The 22,797-nt window shown below is 46.2% G+C and overlaps 1 long non-coding RNA gene across 1 annotated transcript; it reads left to right on the forward strand.

Annotated features, from left to right (window-relative positions):
- Positions 1 to 378: 378 nt before the first annotated feature.
- On the forward strand, positions 379 to 20,064 carry LOC132415220 (uncharacterized). The gene is made up of 3 exons (XR_009517106.1): positions 379 to 531; positions 17,969 to 18,156; positions 19,830 to 20,064. It is a non-coding gene; the product is annotated as an uncharacterized lncRNA (long non-coding RNA).
- The last annotated feature ends 2,733 nt before the right edge of the window (positions 20,065 to 22,797 follow it).

Here is a 22,797-nt window from a genome sequence, read left to right on the forward strand (position 1 = left end):
TATGTTTTCTTCTATAATTTTGAAGTTGTGCCTTTTAAATGTGTCTGAGAATAATTTTGAATGAGTTGGCATAAGTTGTAAAGTTCGTGTCTACCTCCATTTCATGTCATACGGTTTCCAGTTAACGGTTCCTTAACTATTTTTGGAGAAGTTATGGGACACAGTCTCCGTGTCAGTGAACGCCCAAAGTTGAATGGGTTCCGCAGTTCTGCCTGCAGGGAGCGCTGTGTCCTGTGAACTGTGAGGGACGCGCGGCCTGCAGTTCCTCCACTGACCACACGGTGGCGCTGAGCTGGCCTCTCCGACCCAGGGCGCATGCGTGTTCCCCCTCCCTGCCCGCAGCTGAGAAGAGTTCTGTCTCCTCAGGCAACGCCGAGGCTTCGGCTGGGACGCCCGGCTCAGCGTCTCTGCTGACAGCAATTCAGTCTCCTTAGGACTCGCTGGGGTTTCGGTTTCAGGACGACGCAGGGCTGAGTCCACGCTGACGGAAGCTGGGTTTCCTGAGGACCCAGGCGACGCCGGGAGATAAAGGTGAGAAGAAGTGGGGAGAAGCTTCCTGGGGGGACTGACGGCTGACGGGGGTCCGTCTTCATGCGACCCAGGAAGGGCTTGGTGTGCGAAGCCGGGTTTTCGGTCACTTCGGCGTGCCGTGTAGCCAGCATGTGGTATGGGGTGTCCAGTTTCCCCAGCACCATTTATTGCGGGGCCTGCCCTTCCCCTCGGTGTGTCCTTGGCCCCTTTGTCATAAATTAACGGGCCCCACGCGTGCGGGCTGGATTCTGGGCTCTGCGTCCCGCCCGTCGGGCCCGTGCGCCTGTCTCTGTGCCAGTTCCGCACTGTTTGGGGACCGCAGCTTCTCAGCAGAGTGTGCAGTCAGGAGGGAGATGCCTCCAGCCCGTCCTCCTCGCTCAGGGTCGCTTCGGGGTCCTTTGTGGCTCCACACAGCTGTTAGGAGGATCTGCTCTGTTTCCGTGAAAACTACCATTGGAATTTCGGCGGGAGTTACGCTCACTGTGTACATTGCTTTGGGAAGAATGGACATTTTAACACGATGAGTTCTTGCGTTCCGTGAGCACGGGATATCTTTCCATTGACTTGTGTCTTCAGTTTCTTCAAGTTTTCAGTGTGCGGGTCTTTCACGTCCTTCGTTAAATTTATTCTAGGTATTTTGTGCTTTTTGATGGAATTGTAAATAGCTTTTGTTTGTTTTTTCCCTCTTTCTGATGGTTCGTGATTAGTGTTTAGAAACGCAGTTGACTTTCTGGGTATTGATTTTGTAACTTCACTGAGTTCATTTATTAGTTCTAATAGTTTTTTGGTAGAGCGATGTAGAAAACTGGAACTCGAAAATCCCACTGTTTCTGTCATATTTAGGTCATCCACAACACCGAAGACACAGTGTCTCCTACTAGAATCTTCCCACAGTGCCTGTCAATTCCATGTGGACCCCTATAAGGGCAGTTAGGTTCATGACTTTGTGTGAAGTGGGTCTGGGTTAAGGCTTGGCCTCTATAAGAAAGTGTAATATTTTCTCTGCCTTTCTGGTGTGGTCTTGACATGGTGTTTTGGAAAGTTATTGACTTTGCAGTAACTCCAAACCTACAGAATCTTGGGATAGCAGAACAAGGTACTGGATATCTGCACACTCAGATTACCCAGACTTCCTTGCTTTACTGCTTTAGCCACTGAACACACAATACTCCAGTGCATTTTACCCAAAACGGGGCCCCCCTTCCAGGGAACTACCACGTAACCTCCAAATGAGGAAATTATGATGGTTTCCACATTGCAGTCCAATCCACAGGCCCACTTCAGCTTTCACCAGCTGCTCCAGCTCTAGGGAAATGTCTTTTCCCATTCTGATCCAGGTTTCTTTTTCTGGAACAATGACTGATACTTCCCCTCATTTTCACAACCTTGATGGATTTGAAGCACACAAGTTGAGTATGATCTGGGTGGCTTTTCTGTATTGTCACAGGTATCAGTACTTCATTTGTTTTGTGTGTGTGTGATTAAATGTACCGATCATTTACCATTTAAACTATTTTAAGTACACCATGCTAGGGCATTAACCACACTCACATCGTTGTACAAGTATCCTCACCATCCACATTCAGATCTTTTCAGTTTTCACCGGTGAAACTCTGTAGCCATTAAACACGAATCCCCCTCAGCCCCTGAGGGCAACCACATTCTACTTTCTCTCCCTGAACTTGACTTTTCTGGGTCCCTCATATAAGTGGAATCATATCATTTTTGTCCTTTTGTGACGGAGTTATTTCACTTATCTTTTTTTTTTTTTTTCGGTACGCGGGCCTCTCACTGTTGTGGCCTCTCCCGTTGCAGAGCACAGGCTCTGGACGCGCAGGCTCAGCGGCCATGGCTCACGGGCCCAGCCGCTCCACGGCATGTGGGTTCTTCCCGGACCGGGGCACGAACCCGTGTCCCCTGCATTGGCAGGCGGACTCTCAACCACTGCACCACCAGGGAAGCCCTATTTCACTTATCTTAATGACTTCAAGGTTCATATATGTTGTAGCACGTGTCAGAAGTTCCTTAATTTTTAAGGCCGAATGACATTCTTTTGTGTGTATACCACATTTAGTTTATCCACTCATCCTTCAATGGACACTTGGATCGCTTCCACCTTTGGCTATTCTGATTAATGCTGCTGTGAGTATGGGTGTACCCTTATCTCTTCCAATCCCTGCTTTTAGTCTTTTGGGTATATACCCTGATGTGGAACTGATGGATCATATGTTAATTCTGTGTTTACCTTTTTGAGGAGCTGCCATACTGTCTTCCACAGGGGCTGCACCATTTCACTTTATTCCTTTCATGACAGAATAACATGGCGGTTTTTGGGTCAGCCCCATTGTGTTTATCCGTTTACCCACTGATGGACGTTTGCATTGTTTCTTCCTTTTGACTCTTGTGAACAGTGCGGCTCTCAGTTTATATGTACACCTGTTTTCAGTTCTTTGGGGTCTCTATCTAGGAGTGGAGGTGTTGAACCATATGATAATTGTGCATTCATATTGTAAACATAGGTTGCACCCTTTTCCATTTCCACAAGTCATGTTTAAAGGTTCCAGTTTCTCTGCATTGTTGCCAACATTTGTTATTTTTAATTCTCATGATGATAACCATTTTAGAGTGTGTGAAGGAGTTATTGCAAATTGTGGTTTTAATTTGCATTTCCCTCCTGTCTTGTCGTCTACTTGTTGACCATTTTCATGTCTTGTGCAAAGAAGGGTCTATTTAAGTCCTCCGTCCATATTTAAAATTGGGTTGTTTGTTTTTGTTGATGCGTTATGAAAGTTCTTGATATACACTGGATAAAGAAAGACTCATCAGATATATAATGTGGAAATATTTTCTTCCATTATGTGGGCTGTCTTTTCACTTTCTGGATTGCATCTGGTCATTGTCAAGCCACGGAGAGAGGCTTGACAGACAGGGCTGTGAGGGACAATTATGTTTGACTTGGCCAACATGTCAAATCGACTTGGCCGACACGTCACATTTCCTTCAAGCCTCCAGATCTGTGAGATAATAAATTTCTATCGCATCTAGCTGCTCAGTGTGTGGTATTTCATATGGCAGCCCTAGAAAATAAGAAAGATTTTGGTATCAGGAAGAGGAAGGCTGCTTAACACTTACCTACACATGTGGAAGTATTTTTAGATTTGGGTAATGAAAAGAGGCTGGTGTTGGTGTGCTTAATAGGAAAAGCTCAGATGGATTGGAAGACCTGTTGGTAGAAAATGTACATCGATGGAGATTATGGTGAGGGATCAGAAATTAAAGAGGAGAGCTGAGAGAAAGCTTCTGTAATCTTAGAAATACATATATAAGCATAAACAAATAAATGTTGGTGATATCTCAGATGGAAATGGAGAACGTGCCATTGAAAACATGTGGAAAGGTGAATCTTGTAATAAAGTGGCAGAAAACTTTTCTGAATAGTATTAGGTTGCATATACAAATTAGAACGTGAGTGTGATGATTTTGGATGTTTAGCTGAAGAGATTTCTAAGCAAAGTATTGAAGAAAGTATGGCCTGATTTCTTCTTGCTGCTTGCAGTTATGAGAAGAGAAAGTGAACTGAAGAGACAATTATTAAGAAAAGCAGAAAGAAATCCTGAAGTTTTGGTAACATCTCAGTCTATCCAGATAACCTACGTTTGAAATAGAGCCAAGGGTGTGCCTGGAAAAACTTTCGCTAGAGGGTTGATGCATGTGATTCATACAGTCAGCCGTCTCAGCAGAACCAGGAATAGCTATGTGGTCATACAGGAAAGGCCTGTGGAGGATCCTCTTGTCTGGTGACCTGAATCTCATGAACTGCATAGAAGGCCAAGAAGGGTTTTGAGAGTCTGACAGTAGCAGACACAATGTTCCTCTGGACTGAAATAACCAAATGGGGTGAAGTAGAGAAAGATTGATTTGAGGACAGGGACAGACGGAGTGGCTCGCTTGGTTGCTACTGCCACCCAGTGTTCAGAGGGCACAGGCTGAGGTGCCAGGGTCACAGACAGGTGGGCCCAGAGGACAGAGCATGCAGATGAAAGGGAGCAAAATTTGCCACCCCAGTGTGTCTCATTGTCTTGAGGATTAAATTAAGGTCATTCTTTTTAAGAACAGAAGAGTCAGGAAGAAATTTTGACCTCCCCCTTAGCTACCTATAGAATTTAGATAGAGGACCTGTTACCAAAATAGAGCTGTCAGCAGAAATATTTGCAAAAAACATGGGCTAGGTGTGGTGGTGTGGGGGCCAGGAGATCAGCAGGGCCTAGAGATCAGAGTCCACTCTGTGTCCCATTGTCTCCACTGGCCCAGCAAACATTTATTTATCAAACATCTACTTTTCCATTTTCATGTGAATTGCCTTCTTCCCCTTTGAAGTCCCAAACCACTAACCCCAACCTGCTCTTTCGTCTTTACCTTAAGATGATATTTAAGGTGAGTTACTCAGGTTTCCTGGGTCTCTCCCATGTATACATATTATTGAGTGTTTATTGGAATTTTTCCTTTTAATCTGTTTCATGTCAATTTAATTTTTAGACCAGCCAGAAGGACCTAGAAACGTAGAGGAAAATTTCTTCCTCCTTGATAGAGCCAATACATTTTTTTTGCTTATCTTAAAATCCAATAGAATTTGCTCTGTTTCTTTCTGACTTGCTTGACACCTTGTTTACATCATTTTCCTTTTTTGCTTTGGGAATGGGAAACTCTATCCTATGCCTGCCCCACCAGTGTAATTTGAAAGCAAAGAACTTGGGTTAAAGAACAACAAATTATAAAACTTATAAAAATAGCAAGTGAGACTTTATTCAATACTACTGCAACACGAGGCAGACTGGACTAAACTCCAAATACAACAGGGACAAGTGGGGATTTATACCGACTGGCAGAGTGATCAGATGTAAACTCACTTATAGGAGGTAACAAAGGTCAGAGGATCTTCTTAAACTGGCTTAAGAGGTTCTTGCTAAATGCAGTCAAGGTCTTATATCTCAAAGGTGGAAGATCAGGAATTTGATCACATATCAAGGGTGGAGAAATTCTCAGTAAATTGACTTAGCAGGAGTCTTACTAAAGGCAGGCCAAGGTTGAGGTCTCCGCAAGAAGGGAGTTCAGAGGAGCGTCACTAAAGTTTGATCAAGGAGGGAGTCTTTGTCAATCCACCTTTCTGGCTCAAGGTAAGAAGAGGCATTCTTCTTTCCTCTGTACAATAGAAGTCCATTTCTTGTTCAGTGGGTTTTTGATTGTTAAGGGCCTCCTGTACTGTGTGTTGAGAGTTTATAGTAGAGGATATTGTTTGTATGGTGTGAGCTTTTAAACCTGCAATAAGGGGGATTATCAAGAGAGTAAAATAAAAGCAAAGATTAATGGTTGAGCTTTGTTTTTATTTCCATTTCTCTAGGAGGTGGGTCAAAAAGGATCTTGCTGTGATTTATGTCATAGAGTGTTCTGCCTATTTTCTCCTCTAAGAGTTTGATAGTGTCTGGCCTTACATTTAGGTCTTTAATCCATTTTGAGTTTATTTTCATGTGTGGTGTTAGGGAGTGTTCTAATTTCATACTTTTACATGTACCTGTCCAGTTTTCCCAGCACCACTTATTGAAGAGGCTGTCTTTTCTCCACTGTATATTCTTGCCTCTGTTATCAAAGATAAGGTGACCATATGTGTGTGGGTTTATCTCTGGGCTTTCTATCCTGTTCCATTGATCTATATTTCTGTTTTTGTGCCAGAAAAAATACTGTCTTGATTACCGTAGCTTTGTAGTATAGTCTGAAGTCAGGGAGCCTGATTACTCCAGCTCCATTTTTCATTCTCAAGATTGCTTTGGCTATTCGGGGTCTTTTGTGTTTCCATACAAATTGTGAAATTTTTTTGTTCGAGTTCTGTGAAAAATGCCAGTGGTAGTTTGATAGGGATTGCATTGAATCTGTAGATTGCTTTGGGTAGTAGATTCATTTTCACAATGTTGATTCTTCCAATCCAAGAACATGGTATATCTCTCCATCTATTTGTATCATCTTTAATTTCTTTCATCAGTGTCTTATAATTTTCTGCATACAGGTCTTTTGTCTCCTTAGGTAGGTTTATTCCTAGATATTTTATTCTTCTTGTTGCAATGGTAAATGGGAGTGTTTTCTTAATTTCACTTTCAGATTTTTCATCATTAGTGTATAAGAATGCCAAAGATTTCTGTGCATTAATTTTGTATCCTGCTACTTTACCAAATTCATTGATTAGCTCTAGTAGTTTTCTGGTAGCATCTTTAGGATTCTCTATGTATAGTATCATGTCATCTGCAAACAGTGACAGCTTTACTTCTTCTTTTCCAGTTTGGATTCCTTTTATTTCTTTTTCTTCTCTGATTGCTGTGGATAAAACTTCCAAAACTATGTTGAATAATAGTGGTGAGAGTGGGCAGCCTTGTCTTGTTCCTGATCTTAGTGGAAATGGTTTCAGTTTTTCACCATTAAAAGCTTTTGCACAGCAAAAGAAACCCTAAACAACACCAAAAGACAACCCTCAGGGGCTTCCCTGGTGGCGCAGTGGTTGAGAGTCCGCCTGCCGATGCAGGGGACACAGGTTCGTGCCCCGGTCCTGGAAGATCCCACATGCTGCGGAGCGGCTGGGCCTGTGAGCCGTGGCTGCTGAGCCTGCGCGTCCGGAGCCTGTGCGCCACAACAGTGAGAGGCCCGTGAGCTGCAAAAAAAAAAAAAAGAGTAATGTACCAAAGTGTTCATTGCAGCTCTGTTTACAATAGCCAGGACATGGAAGCAACCTAAGTGTCCATCAACAGATGAATGGATAAAGAAGATGTGGCACATGTATACAATGGAATACTACTCAGCCATAAAAAGAAGCGAAATTGAGTTATTTGTAGTGAGGTGGATGGACCTAGAGTCTGTCATACAGAGTGAAGTAAGTCAGAAAGAGAAAAACAAATACCGTATGCTAACACATATATATGGAATCTAAGGGAAAAAAAAAGGTCATGAAGAACTTAGGGGCAAGACGGGAATAAAGACACAGACCTACTAGAGAATGGACTTGAGGATATGGGGAGGGGGAAGGGTAAGCTGTGACAAAGTGAGAGAGTGGCATGGACATATATACACTACTAAGTGTAAAATAGATAGCTAGTGGGAAGCAGCCGCATAGCACAGGGAGATCAGCTGGGTGCTTTGTGACCACCTAGAGGAGTGGGATAGGGAAGGTGGGAGGGAGGGAGACGCAAGAGGGAAGAGATATGGGAACATATGTATATGTATAACTGATTCACTTTGTTATAAAGCAGAAACTAACACACCATTGTAAAGCAATTATACTCCAATAAAGATGTTAAAAAAAAGATTAATGGTTGAGGCGGACTGAAATGACAATTTCTTAGTCCAGAGTGCAGCTAATCAAGAAAATTTCTAGACATTTGGCACAAAATATCTTTAGATGGTGGAGTGCCAACATCAGTGCCAGTCTGATGGATTTCTTGGATGGATTTACTGAATGTTCCAGGTGGTGGCATAGACATCAGAGGGATTTTGATAAGATTGTCCACAGTCATGGTATCTCCTGGAGCAGAGACTAAAAGGTGCAGAAATTAGGTGAACTTCCTGAGGAGCCTACACAGCAGCAGCTCCAGGCACCAAGGTTATTCTCATACCATCTTCTGAAGTTTCTTTGAAGTTTTTGTCAAGTTGTCCTGCATCAGCTCACACGGCTTCATTAGGTACCGGGGGGGAAGATCAGCTACAGACAGCTTAGAGTCACAGTGAGGATCTGGGTAGTCACGTTTTGGTTCTTCATGATGTGAATTCTGGAGGGTGGGATAAAATTCGGAACATTGCTTTGGAGAGACGTGGCCAGATAGTGAAGGCAGCTACAAGAGGTGAGAATTTGTTAAGGGCCAACTAAATATGAGAAATGGCAGGATCGAGACAAATTTACAGGTAGATAAATACCTTCTCAGAAAATTAACTGGGCTGGAATCTGATAACCCAATAGGACTGGCTGTGGTTTTCTACTGAAACATAAAATCTCTCCGTATAGTCACCCTACTTGTGATCAAACCTTAACAAAGGTTATCCTTTTCTACAAAATTCATCTGTTCTAATTAGATTTGGCCTGATTATTCACACATGTTCAGCAAGAATGATTACTGACCACATGAACATTTTAGTTTGTTTTGGTTGAATTTTTCTTAAGGAATCTCAGGTTGTAGTCTTAAAAGCCTCTTGAGGTTAGGAAGACATGCCAAGAACTTACCACCAGACCTCATATGCAGTAGCTATAGATTTGGGTGAATTCCTCTCTTCTGTCATCATTATCTCTTCTATGAAATATTCTAAGGTTCCTGGTCCTATCAAGAAGTGCCTTTCCTTACTTTCCTGTAAGGCTGGGTACCACGCGAGCCAGGATGCAGGCCAGTTATCCTGAGATGTCTTTGTAACCACTGGCAATAAAAATCAACCTTAGTGTCTTGAACTCTCAGGACACATCTGATTTTATACACATCGCTCTAAAATATGACAGTCCAGTCAAAGCCTTGGTTACATGGCCAATATTTCCAAGTATGTTCTGTTATAAGGAGGGTAGATTCTGAATAAACCCACGCAAAAAATCAAATTCTGGCAGGAAGTGGAGCATTACGAACTTGGAAGACATTTTCACAGTTTCTTATGGAGTTAAACATACACTTACCATGCGACTGAGGAGTGGGCTACAAAGTACTTACCCAACTGAGTTAAAATTTTATGTTTGGACTTCTCTGGTGGCACAGTGGTTAAGAATCCGCCTGCCAATGCAGGGGACACGGGTTTGAGCCCTGGGCCGGGAGGATCCCACGTGCTGCGGAGCAACTAAGCCCATGCGCCACAACTACTGAGCCTGTGCTCTAGAGCCCGCGAGCCACAACTGCTGAGCCCGCGTGCCACAACTAGTGAAGCCCGCGTGCCTAGAGCCCATGCTCCTCAACAAGAGAAGCCACTGAAATGAGCTCACGCACCGCAACGAAGAGTAGCCCTCACTCGCCTCAACTAGAGAAAGCCCGCATGCAGCAACAACGACCCATCATAACCTAAAAAAAAAAAAAAAAAAATTTTATGTTCACACAAATGCCTTCATGGGAATGCTTATATCAGCTTTATTCATTTGAACCATTTTCCAGTCTCTGAATTTTGCTCATATGGTGATTGGTTTATGGAAAATTTCCAAAAGAATTAGTGAATACTCATATCTATTGGGTAATTTCAATTACATAAACCCATTTCCTGAGGCACCTTCAACCTAAACATCTCTGTCACCTCCTCAGCCCCAGCACAGCCAACCTCTCCCTCGGGGTTTCTGACATACTCAGGAGGAGGTTTCAGCCCAGGGACTGGGAAGTTCCTTACACGTAGCCGCTGGTGCCAGAAGAGGACCCTGCCAGTCCAGCCTGTGGTGAGGGCTGAGAGACTTCTGTGGAGGATGCTGCACGGTTGTTGGATGATGCTCTCAGGGCAAGACATACCCGTATTTAACCTAGGGTATCTCAACTTATTTGCCCATTGATGAGGCAGAATATTTCATATCCAGTGCCTGTCTAGCCAAGGAAAGATGGATATCCCATGGGCCGTACTCAGTGGGATGCCAAGGCCCAAGTCCTAATCCTCGTTGAGAATATGTGTCCCCCATCACATCCTTGACCTCTGTGCAGACAGAGTTCTTCAAACTGAGAAAGAAGCCCCACAGGACATGCCTCTCTCTCTCTTTTTTTTTTTTTCCCGGTACGCGGGCCTCTCACTGTTGTGGCCTCTCCCGTTGCGGAGCACAGGCTCCGCGGCCATGGCTCATGGGCCCAGCCGCTCCGCGGCATGTGGGATCTTCCCGGACCGGGGCACGAACCCGTGTCCCTTGCATCGGCAGGTGAAATCTCAACCACTGCACCACCAGGGAACCCCCTTGCTTCTCTTTATGAACCTACCTTTGAATGACAGGGAAACAACCTGAACATGTTCTGAGCTTTGATAACTAAATGTTACTCCTAGGGTCAGACCGTCTCCCCAAACTGTGCAACCATTGGATTAAAAAAATCCTGTTTTCCACTTCTAAGAATTAGGATATCTAGAAGGCCTACAAATTTACCTGTTAAGCACAGTTCTCATTGCCTTATTGAGTTGGGTATGTGTTCCCAATAGAATCCAATATTAATCACGCAGGAGTAAGCAGTCCTTAACAACTCTTAATTTAGATTTGTTTTAGCTGAAAAGAGAAGACTCAGTCCCTGAGAGGAAACCACTCGTCAGTTCCTTCTGCATCTTCTCCTGGGACTGCAATCCTGTGCTGGGTGGGTCCTGAGCACCCCCACTACCACCCTGCAGGGAAGGGTCCTGCCTGGTCTCACACTGTATTTACCTCAGTATCTCTAGTCCAGTATTCAGTGGCTGTGCCCTGCCTTCAGAATCCTTTTACAGTGACACCATATTCTTTCTACATCATCTCTTGAAATAGTGAATCGGCCTTACTAAACCCACATACTTTACAGGGAGACCCCAAGCAAGAATTTTATGAAAGCACAAGGGAGCCCTTTCCCTGGAGGTGCCAGATGCATTGATACAGTTGACAGCCGTGTGAGTCAATCAGGGGCTTTGGGGGTTCCTCTCATTGCCTTTGGGCTCCTCTGGTTTAATATTATGTCAGAGAACACCTGCACATAGAAGCCATGGATCTCAATGCACACATAACATCTAATATTCCAATAATACAGACACACACACACAACACAAACACACAGTGGCTAATTATCATAGTAATGCACTTGAACTTTCTTCTTTTCTATACCTAGCACACGGGCAGTGCCCTCCGTGCCCTGACACACACTGACCCTAGGCTTGAGTGTGTGACTTGCTTTGACAAACAAAAGCAAACACAGTAAAGTGGAGGCTGGAGTGTGCATGCACGTTGGGTTTGCCTGTTCTTGAAGAATCTGGACACTGCAGTTGCCCCGTGGGAAGGGTACAGGCTTGCCCCACACTGTCAGAAGTGGGGCACAGTCACAACATTTCTCACTCATAGTGCTGCACCTGAGGGACCCCAGAGACCCCACCTGCAGGAAGGAGGACCCTGAGAAGTCTGAGGAGGAAGAGGCAGCGTTGTTGTCAGCTGACTCAGGTGATGCTGTTCTACTGGGTCACCAGGTGGGTGGGACAGTAGCAGGAAGATGAGCTAGGTCAGCTCCGTGAGGGATGCCCTGGCTTTTGCAGGACACCTCATCACCAGAAGTTTCTCCATCCTCGGGCTCAATCCTGCTGGCCATCTTTCCTCTTGACCACCTGCCCTGTGGACCTAAGACCCCAGCATCTGACAGGTACACAGACCCACTGCTTAATCACCCACAACTGCGCCAACTGTGGGAAACCTGCGTCGTCTTCTACGTCTCCGGTGGAACCCGGATTGTGATTACACCTGGGTCCACCAAAAACTCCTGGAGGAGGAGGGAAACTTTGTCACAGAACACTAAGGAAAGAGAGAAGAACAGACTGAGGCTGACGAGCGAGGATCCTGAGTTTGGTCTGTAAGCTGCAGGTGTCAGAGGCTTCAACCTGATCTCCTGTTCTGGACTTTGTCTCACTGTGGTCTCTGGGCATCCCTAAGTTCTCCTCCTTGGAGGGTCTGTGTCGTGCAGCACTTACAGCTTTCATCCACTAGTGTTATCCTGGGGCCTCAGCACTGTGCTAGTCATCTGGGGGAGAGGAGTCTTATACATTCTTATGATTAAATCTCAGCGAGGCAGTTATCCCATGTCTCTAATCTGATTCTCACAGGGTTTCTGCGGTGGTGTCAGGGTGGGACTGGTTCCCTTCTGATTACCCACCTGATTCACAAAAAATTATGACCAGGGAGCTTGACCTTATTAGTTGCACAAAAATGTTTCCTAATTTTAGGGAGAAAGAAAATAGAGATATGTGACTCATGAATACTTAAAAAACTTAAACGAAGGAAAGGCATTTAATAAATATAAACAGTATCAGAAATTCTCTTTCAAAAAGAAAATGAAACATTATGCATCTGTTATTTTTTTAACTTGTCAAAGTATGTTTTCTGCTAAAATATACGTAAAAACCTGTGTGTGTATGTGTGTGTGTGTTAAAATGTAGCCAGATTTGTTTTCATCAGGTATGGTGAGACACACGGACGTGGAAGTGATTGTCAGTTTACACTCACAGATCCCTAGAAACGGGCACACACCACACAGGGGCCACTCAGGGAGGCACTGGGGTTGGTCAGGAGACAGAAGAGGGGGCGGGACGTGCACCAAAGACCTGATTGGGGTTTTGGAATGGATGAGGCAGGGTAGGTATGCTGAGTAAAATTAGCACTGGATAGCCTGAATAATTTTGTCAGGCTCTTGGGCATGTGCGGTTCCTGGTTGTCTGAGACCTGGCCCTGGGGTGATCCAGGTCAGGAGGAATGTGGAAAGGTGTGTGAGAGCTTGTAAGAGAGATAGAAAATAGAGATGTGCTCTGGATTGGTGGCTTGTATATCAGAGGTACACCTGCAGGAAGGTGTCTGATACCTGCAGGAGTTTGCAGCCCAGGAAGGGGCAGTCTGTGCAAGATCAAGGCCCCCCAGATCAGAACATTGAGAATACAGAAATAGGGAAATATAGTTGCTACAGTTGTCCCTGCGGTGCTCTGGCTTCAAATTAAGGGAACTTTGGGTGAGTGACTTTCAGAGAATATGGCAGAAGTCACTCTAAATGGAATAAAACGTTTTACTATGAGAGTAGGAAGAACAAACACAAGTAAAAATATAAAGATTCCTTGTACACTGGCTCATCACCAAGTGCCCATTTGTATGGCATTAGCCAGGAAAATAGATTTGAGGTTTTGGGGCTCTCTAACAGTACCTGGGCGGAGTTGTGAAGAGTATTAGAATATGCTCAGGTCGAGGAGACGGGTCCAGAAGTTATGCCCTTTGAGAGTATGAACTGTAAGTAAGTTTATACAAAGGTAGTAGTGTTTGTGTACAGCCAAGGCTGTAGTAGGAGCGGGTGGTCCTACTCCATAGGGGTCAAGGTGTTGACTGCAAGGAGGCCGGTGCTTCCTGGAGACAACATTTATGTCCATTATTTTCTTTCTTTTTTACACTTCTGCTCCCTGCAGTCATTCATTTATTTATTTATTTATTTATTTATTTATTTATTTTTTTGGCTGCGTTGGGTCTTCGTTGCTGCGCGTGGGCTTTCTCTAGTTGCGGTGAGCAGGGGCTACTCTTTGCTGCGGTGCACAGGCTTCTCATTGCGGTGGCTTCTCTTGTTGCAGAGCACGGGCTCTAGGTGTGCGGGCTTCAGTAGTTGTGGCTCGTGGGCTCTAGAGCGCAGCCTCATCCATTATTTTCTTTAAATAAAGACTTTATTTTTTTTGAGAGCAGTTTTAGGTTTGCAGCATAATGGGGGGGCAGTACAGAGCTATCCCATATACGTACTGACCCCCCACATGCACAGCCTCCAGCATCATCACTACCCTCAGATGGCACATTTGTTATAGCCGATAAACTGTCACGGCACACGGCAATAGCTTACCTTAGGGTTCACTCTTGTACATTTCACGTGACTTTAGAAATGTATGACATGTGTCCAGTATTAAGGAATGATAAGGAGTATTTCCCTGCCCTAAACGTCCTCTGACTTCACCTGTCATCCATCTTCCTCTTCCCGAGCTCTACACAGTCACTGATCTTTTTACTGTCTCCATAGATTTGTGTTTTCCAGAATATCACAAAGTTAAAGGCATACAGTATGAAGCCTTTTCGGATTGGCTCCTTTTACTTAGTAATATGCGTGCCTCTTCTATGTCTTTTCATTCTTTTATTGCCAAGTAATATTCTATTGTTTGGATGCACTACAGTTTATTTATCTGTTCACTTACTGTAGGACATCTTGGTTGCTTCCAAGTTTTGTCAACCATGCATAAAGCTGATATAAACATTTGTGTGCAGGTTGTCACGTGGACCTATGTTTTCTATGTCTTTGGGTAAATACCAAGGTGTACGATTGCTTGGTCATATGGTAAGAGCATGTTTCCTTTCATAGAAACTGCTAAAATGTCTCCCAAAGTGGATGCACCGTCTTGCGTTACAACCAGCGCTGAATGAGTTCCTTTCCTTCTACAGCCTTGCCGGCATGTGGCAGGTAATTGCGATGTGTCATGACAGTTTATCAGCCTTGCCGGCATGTAGGGTGGTCCATGTTCCAGATTTTGGCTGTTTGAATAATTGTGTATAGTCATCACATCATGGTTTTACTTTGCATTTCCCTGATCGCATGTGAAGCAGAGCTTCTTCTCATATGCTCATTTGCTATCTGTTTATCTCCATTGGTGAAGTTTCTATTCAGGTCTTTGGCCCATTTTTTTAAAATAAATTTTTAATTTTTTAAAATTTTTGGCTGTGTTGGGTCTTTGTTGCTGTGTGCGGGCTTTCTCTGGTTGTGGTGAGTGGGGCTACTCTTCGATGCGGTGCGCAGGCTTCTCGTTGCAGTGGCTTCTCTCGTTGCAGAGCACAGGTTCTAGGTGTACGGGCTTCAGTAGTTGTGGCACACGAGCTCATTAGTTGTGGCACGAGAGCTCTAGAGCACAGGCTTAGTAGTTGTGGCGCATGGGCTTAGTTGCTCCGTGGCACCAGGGCTCGAACCCGTGCCCCCTGCATTGGCAGTCGGGTTCTTAACCACTGCGCCACCCGGGAAGTCCCTTTGGTCCACTTTTTAATCAGGTTTTCTGTTTTCATATTGTTGAGTTTCAAGCGTTCTTTGTATAATTGGGTAACAGTACTTTACCAGATGAATCTGTTACAGATAATTTATCCTAGGCTGTGGCTTGTATTCTCATTGTCTTGACATTGTCTTCCACAGAGCAGAAGTTTTAAAATTTATTAGAATCTAGCTTACCAAAGATTTATTTTATGGATCCTAAAAAGTCATCATTCATTCTACCCCAAATCATCTAGTTTTTCTCCTGTGTTATCTCATGGAGGTTTTAGAGTTTTGAATTTTACATTCAGCTCTGTGAACCATTTTACATTCAGCTCTGTGAACCATTTTCAGTAAAGTTCTGTGAAGACTATAAGGTCTTTGCCAAGATTCACTTTTTTGCATGTGGATGTCCAGTTGTTCCATTTGCTAAAAAGCCCCATTAATTTTCAGAACGGCACAGATAGGAGTAATGTCTTCCAGACTTTGCTTTAATCTTGGGAAAATGGGGGTGTACATTGTGGCAGAGAGCAAGGATTATACCAGGGTTGTGGTCTAAGCAGAGGGTGAGCCCAGACACATAAAAGAAATCCCAATATCAAAAGAAGAAAAGCAGTAAAGGTTCTGTGTTCATCATTTGTGTTTTAAGAGGGAACGTCCACAGGCTTTACTGGGGCTCAGGATTTAGCATCCAGGATGAAGTCATCACCAATGGGAAGGTCTTGAGTTGGACAGGTATCATCCGGGATGTGGACTGGAGAACCTCCAAGTGAGTTCCTGTTGCAGTGGATGTGGGTCTCAGCATTTGCCATGGTTGTTTGAAGCAGCATCTCTGGCAGAGTGGGCTTCCAATTATAATTTACTGAAAACAACTAGACCGTTACTAAGTAGATCAGCAATCATCAGGATGATGTGAGCTGTGCTTGACCAGTCTCTGGTATTGTTGTTGTTTGTGGACATATAGGGTCCTGTATCAAATGAGCCACCTGCCCTGTAGGAGGTTATGGTTAGTGCTTCCAGGAGAGTATGTGCCCTAGATCTGGTGTCCAACCCTTTTGGGGGAAGGATATGGGGGAAAGGATGTGTCATGATAGTTTAGGGAAGGATATGGGGGAAAGATAGTAAAATATATTAAAAAATAAATCAAGCCATGGGGAAAGGGAGAGAAACATTCAGGGGATTATGAGTCAGACTTGAATTTGGAAAGGAATTATTTGAGAAGAGCATTATGTTTCTAATATCAAACATCTGCCTAGGACCTATCAGGGACATGATGGTTCTATTGAATGGTATTCCAAGACCCTACATTGTGTGTATTGAAAATAAAATGTATAGTTTAGTTGCTATTAGTAAAGTCTATAACTCCAAAGGAAATACATACTGCCCTAGTAAGGCATTGTAGGTCTTAGCGTACATGGAAATATGCGTCATTTTGATTTACGTTTTAGGTGTCTTTGAGGCAAGAGATTCCCAGATACTTTTACACCAAAGGGGACAGTTTTTGGACAATGGCCCAATAGTTTATTATAAATGAGAAGATGGGGTTATTTGTTGTCCAGGGTATCTACTGCTAAGGCCACTGCACCTGCCCTGTCCCTGAGACTAGACCTCGTGCTCCTGAATCCAGAGAACTCCTTGGTGTCCTGATTACACCCTGCAGCCCAGCCCCTCCTGTCTCCCTGCAGGGAGGTTTGTGTCTGGACTCACACTGATCTCCCTTTATTGTGTCTCTTGCACAGTAATGCATGGTTCTTGTCCACGGCTCTCAGGCTGTCCGTTTGCAGATATAGCATGTTCCTGGCATTGTCTCTGGAGATCACAAATCAGTCTTTCACAGAGTCTGCATAGTTAGTGCTACCAGTACCAGTATTAATGGATGAGACCCACTCCAGCCCCTTCCCTGGAGCCTGGCACACCCAGCTCATCCAGTAGCTACTGAAAGTGACTCCAGAGGCTGCACAGGAGAGTCTCAGAGACCCCCCAGGCTACACCAAGCCTCCCTCAGACTCCACCAGCTGGACCTCTGCAAACACAGAGACGTCCTGGTCAGGAGACTGTCACACATCCACTGATTCCCTCACTCGTATCCCCTCACATCCTCAGTATCTCTTGTTCTCCATCAGTTACCTTGTAAAATAGCAACAAAGACAAAGCAGCTCGGCCCAGACTCCACGGTGAGGTGTCTGTATTCAGTCCTTGCACAGCTGATGCCGAGGCAGGGCCGTAACAGTGAGGTGTGGGGGTCCTCCGAAGGACGACTTGGGCTCGAAGATGCCCCAGCTGGTCCTTCCTTGGACTGAAGGACACTTGGTGTCCCATCCAATCTTACTTCTCTCTCTGTCACTCAGGGTCAGAGCTGCATCAGGGCTGACGTCACTCTCAGCATCACAAACATACTTTCCTAAAAACAAATTCCGTGCACATGGAATCCGTTTTCGATGACTGCTTTTCAGGTGACCTGAAATAACTGAAAAAATACCTCAGCATAGTTATTGATAATATGAACCTGCTTCTTTAGGCAAATATAAAATATGAAATAACAACGGCAATGGTCAGTTTTTTTGTGTCAGCTGGCCTGGCCTCCCTCTCCAGTTATTCAGTCAATCCCTAATCCAGGTGTTACCCCGAAGGTATTTTGTAGATGTTGTTAAATTCTATCATCATTTTACTCTAACCTAGAAATTGTATCCTAAATAACCTGGTTGGGCTTGGTTCAATCACAGCAGACCTGAAGAAGATGCAATTCCACAGTGGACGGCAGCTTCATCTGCTACTCGAGATTTCCAGCCCGGCCTTCCTGACTGACGTCTGGCCCCAAGAAGGTTGTATGTCTCCAACCGGCCGCACAGCCTCCATCCTCCAGAGCTCCCAGCACAGCGGAGTGTCCATCAGGCTCTGCTGGAAGCCACAGGTCAGGGTGGTGACCCCACAAGAGTTTGATCAGGACAAGTTCAAACTCCACATCCCGTTGTGTCTAAACAAACATCACTCCCTTGAGTACTCGTGTCCACTTAGCTTCCCCAGCGAGTGCACGTGCAAAGGACAGCAGGCACGTCCTGGTCCACAGCAAGTCTGAAAGTCCCATCACACCTTCCCAGGTGCCTGCAGGAGCCACAGCCTGGGCCACACCTAAGCTCCAGGTAAAGGGTCTGCCCCTGGGGTTTAGACCACAGAAAGGTCACGACCCCTTTTCAGAGAGTGGAAGGAGAAAGGGTTTGGGGACAAAAAGATGAAGGAGAAAGAAAACTGATTCACAGAAGAAGAGACAGCCTGATGAGTGTTCACTGTTCAGCGTTGAGTCTGGTGAGAGGAAGGTTAGATCGAAAATCCATCGGCTTCTCTCAGGGACTCGCCCAGCCTTAGGCTCCGTCTGGCTGGGACCAGGACAGCAAAGACTGTCCTTGTCTAGGATTTCTGTTGAGGTCTGTTCTCCCAGTCTGATAGGAAAGCAGCAGCCAAGCCTCACACATCCCTCGTCCCACACATCCTCAGGCCTCCCCACATCCCTGCTTCTGGTGGCCGTGAGCAGTCATTACTGGCTCCGTAGGTGGGACTCTGCATTGGCGCACGCGAGACTGTGTGCTCGTGTTAGAGCAGAAACTTCTAATCAGAGATCTATGGTTGGCGAACAATTACAAATGTACAGAGGGTCTACGAGAGATGGTGAGACGCAGAGGGAACCACAGGCTCTGGCAGGAAACCTCCGCCTTCATCCGCACCTGCTCGTGTGGCTGGTCTCTGTGCTCAGTGGGTCCTGAGCACCCCTGGGGGCCTCAGCCCTGCCTCATGGTCCTCAGTGAAACCTGCAGCCCAGACCCTCCTGTCTCCCTGCAGGGAAGTTTCTGTCTGGGCTCACCCTGACCTCCCCTCCCTGTGTCCCTCGAACAGTCTGCAGCCATGCCCTCGGTGGTTACAGAGCTCAGCTGCAGGGAGAACTGGTTCCTGGGTGTGTCTCTGGAGATGGGGAGTTAACTCCTAGGGGCTGGGACTGGGGCTGTGTCATCTTTCTAGCATATTCCTGATGCCCAGTGCAGCCCCTACCCCAAGGGCTGATGGATCCCAGCTCCAGCAATAACCACTGGTTGGGATGAGGAATCCAGAGACAGCACAGGTGAGGGAGAGGGTGTGCAAGGTGCGGTCCTGGGCCCAACTCCTGTACCTGCACCTGGGACAGGACACCTGGCAACAAGGAGAATCAGTCGCTGTCAGTCATCCCCACAGCCCCGTGTCTGACACCTGCGACCCTTGTCAGGTGACAGCTGACACCTGGAGAGGTGTCACCAGGCAGAGGAGAAGAACCCACAGCGTCCTCTTCTTCCGGACCACAGCTCTGCCTTCCCCAGGGACCTCAGCCCTGTCTGCGGAGGGAGCTGTGAGCTCCTGCAGCCCACGGGTGGACTTTACCCTTGAGCTTGAAGAGGAATTTTCATGTTGGAAGCGTTGTCCTTAGAAGTGGGGAGAGACTGAAGAACTCCTTTTCTGCTATTTCTTATTATTGCTAACCAACATATAATCATTCTCCCCACTTTCTAAGGACTCAGATTGTTTTCTATCCATAACGGCCCTTTTCTCCTTTCTTTTCAGTTAGTTTTTGCAGGTGTTGAGTGGAAGAAATAGTCCTACTCTATCTTCTGCTGTTTGAGAGCTGACACCTTGAAGTTCACTCCTCTCTTCTTCCTCTGCCCACTGCTGGGATATTTGGTAAGAAGCACAGCTTCTCCCTCCTTCGATGCAGGTGGGAGATCAAAACCACGTGAGCCCTGCCTGTGAGCACAACACTTAACCCCCACACACCCAGGAACCACATTAAAAACCCTAATCCGTCTCCATTGCTGGTGCTCTCAAACCATTTCTGATGTTCTTGAGAGGTCTGCCCTGCTCTCAACAGACACCTCAATAATGGAGGTGATAAAGTTTTCAAATTCCTTTCCTGTGTGCCTGTGGCATCATCAGACTGAACTTCTATATGGAGCTTTGGGGGGGGATGGGTGTCACCATGCATCGCCTTGATGTCCACTGTTAATGCTGTTGGTGCTGTGAGCGTGGTGTCAAGTCAATAACCGCCACCACCAGGGCCTGCCTCCTCTCGCTCTGGGTGTGTGATGCCCGTGTCGCCTGATACCCATCATGCACTCTAAGGTGCTGCTCGCTGGCTAGTTGTGCTCTGAGCCGTGCCGTGTAGTGCCGCGTTGTTGACTGCAGCAGAGCCTCTTGTATGGATTTAGCCAACTTACTTCAGAAGTTTTGAGAATTAACTGGTATTTATGGACAGGAGTAAACAGTCGTGAGGGACTCTGCCTTCTGTGCATGGGAGTGTTTTCCTCCTACGGCAGCACATCTTCCTGATTCAGAGGTTTTAGAGCTAAGCATAGAATCACGAGGCAGAGATGGGCTGGGGGAGACTGCTCTAAGGAGAGGAAGCCCCAGACCCCGGCAGGGAGCAGCCCTGAACCTCCGTCTGCGCCTGCTCCTGCGATCAGCCTTGCGTTGGCAGCGCTGACCTCCCTCTGAGGCCCTGAGATCTCCCGGGAGACCCTGACTGTTACCCGCAGCCCCCACACCTGCCCCTGCGAGGAGACTTGTGTCTGGCTCACCACGCACTCGGACTGCAGTGGCTCGGGCACAGCTGTACCTGCCTGCACTCCTGGCCTTGGAGCTGCACAGCTGTGAGAACACTTGCTTCTTGGTTGTGTCCCTGGAGATGCTGACTCAGGACTGGAGGTCATGCTGTCCTGAGTGTGCCCCTGAGCCCAGGCCACAGCAGCCGCTCCAGCCCCTTCCCTGGGTGAATGTGGATCCTCCACAGGGGATATTCTGAAATTGGGAACATGTGGACGACACAGGTGAGGCCGAGCCTCTCCCTCATGCCTTTGTACAATGTGGTTCTCAGCCTGGGTACCTGGGAAGAGAGAAAAATCCTGAGTCACATGGGCACATGGCCTCATCCCATCATCCCATTTCTGAAGGAAAAGTCTGATTCTCTTCAAGTGGTTTAAGATATGTAGTTAAGTCAGGCTTCTCATCATGATGTGTAGGCAGACAGAAGGGCTTGTGGCCTCCGGATTCTGAGGGGGGGATTAGTGCAAGTCTGCAGTACCGTACCTATGAAACTGGGCCTTAAGAAAGCATTCCATGCTGAAGAAAGTACTTTAATGGAAGACATAGTATGAAAAAACAAGTTAGCGTCCATTGTCAGCTAACAGGCACCAAAGGAGATTGTGAGATATAATTTTACAGTAAAATGAAAACAGGCCCAGATAGAAGATGGGAGAAGAAGAAAGAAATGAGAAGCAAAAAGGTAAAAGCCATATGTGTAAGCATAATTAAATGGTGAATAGAGGGAAAAGAGTACGTCATCTTGTACAGGGTATAAATTAATTAAAGAGTAGAATTAACATTCAGAAGGTCAGTGGGAATTCGTTTGAGACAGCAGAACTGGGAGCATGTAGGGTGAAGCCCTGGGGCTGCACAGGGGGTAAGGGAAACATCATTAGATTTCTATGCGTCAATTATCCTCATCCTGTGCTCTGCGAAAACCCTAATGTGGAAGTGAACGAGCGTCTAACTCTCGCCCTCTCAGAGGGGAAAATTAGCCGGTGTGTTAGATCCATCAGGGATGAGCAGGCCCAGTTGGGATGGGGAGGAATACAGAACAGCAGGCAGAAGGCAAGGAGTAAATGTCCCACCTTGGAAGTTCATCCCCGATCACATCCGGTTTAAACGGCAGGGAAATATTCGTAGTCTGGAGGACAATGAAATTTTTCTTCTGATCATGACCTGATAACTAGATTTTTTTCCTCCCCTCAAAACAAGTACAAAATTTCACAAGAGTGAAACATTTGTTCTCTCACATTGGGAACCAACAGAGAGAAGGGATCAGCACATGCGCGGGAGGAACCTACCGCCGTCCAGGAAAGAACCACAGAGAAGGACTAGAGGGCGCACCCCTGGGGCTCTCGTGGTCAGGAGCAGGGGCTCTCCTCACCCGCTGGGGCAAGGAAAATAAAATCTGATAAACAAGGGAGCACCAGATGGTGGCCTCTGAAGGGTTTTACAGAGCATTGAGGAACGATGCTGACCCCGTAAGCCCTCAGTTCCACGGTAGCACTCATGGACATAGTCCTCCGCTCTCCCACCTCAGCCCTGGCTGAGTTCATATCCAGACCTATCCACTGCCACGCCCTGGGACTGTTACCTAATCCCATTAGGAGACCCACCCAGTGACCTCTTTTGCTCTATCCCTGTCTCCTTTTTAGGAAGTGGCCACAGCAGATGGTGTCGACCTGGCTCCCCTGGGATCCTGCTTTTAACTCACTGGCAGGTGTCCCTGAGCAGAGCCCCAAGGCTGGCAGAGGGCCAGGTCACTCTGGGGGCAGCCGTCTTGCTGCTTGGACTCTGGGCAGTACTGGCTCCAGTCCAGTGCTCTCAAGGCCGTCCCTCGTGGCGCTACCTCTCTTCGGAGTTGGTGATACCCAGGAAGGAGTTGCACCGAGGCAAGGGTGTTCAGACGCCAGGCTGGCTCTCCTACAGCCTGCGTTTTGGGGGCCAGAGG

The sequence above is a fragment of the Delphinus delphis genome, chromosome 19, assembly GCF_949987515.2.
Source record: "Delphinus delphis chromosome 19, mDelDel1.2, whole genome shotgun sequence".
Taxonomy (NCBI): Eukaryota; Metazoa; Chordata; class Mammalia; order Artiodactyla; family Delphinidae; genus Delphinus; species Delphinus delphis.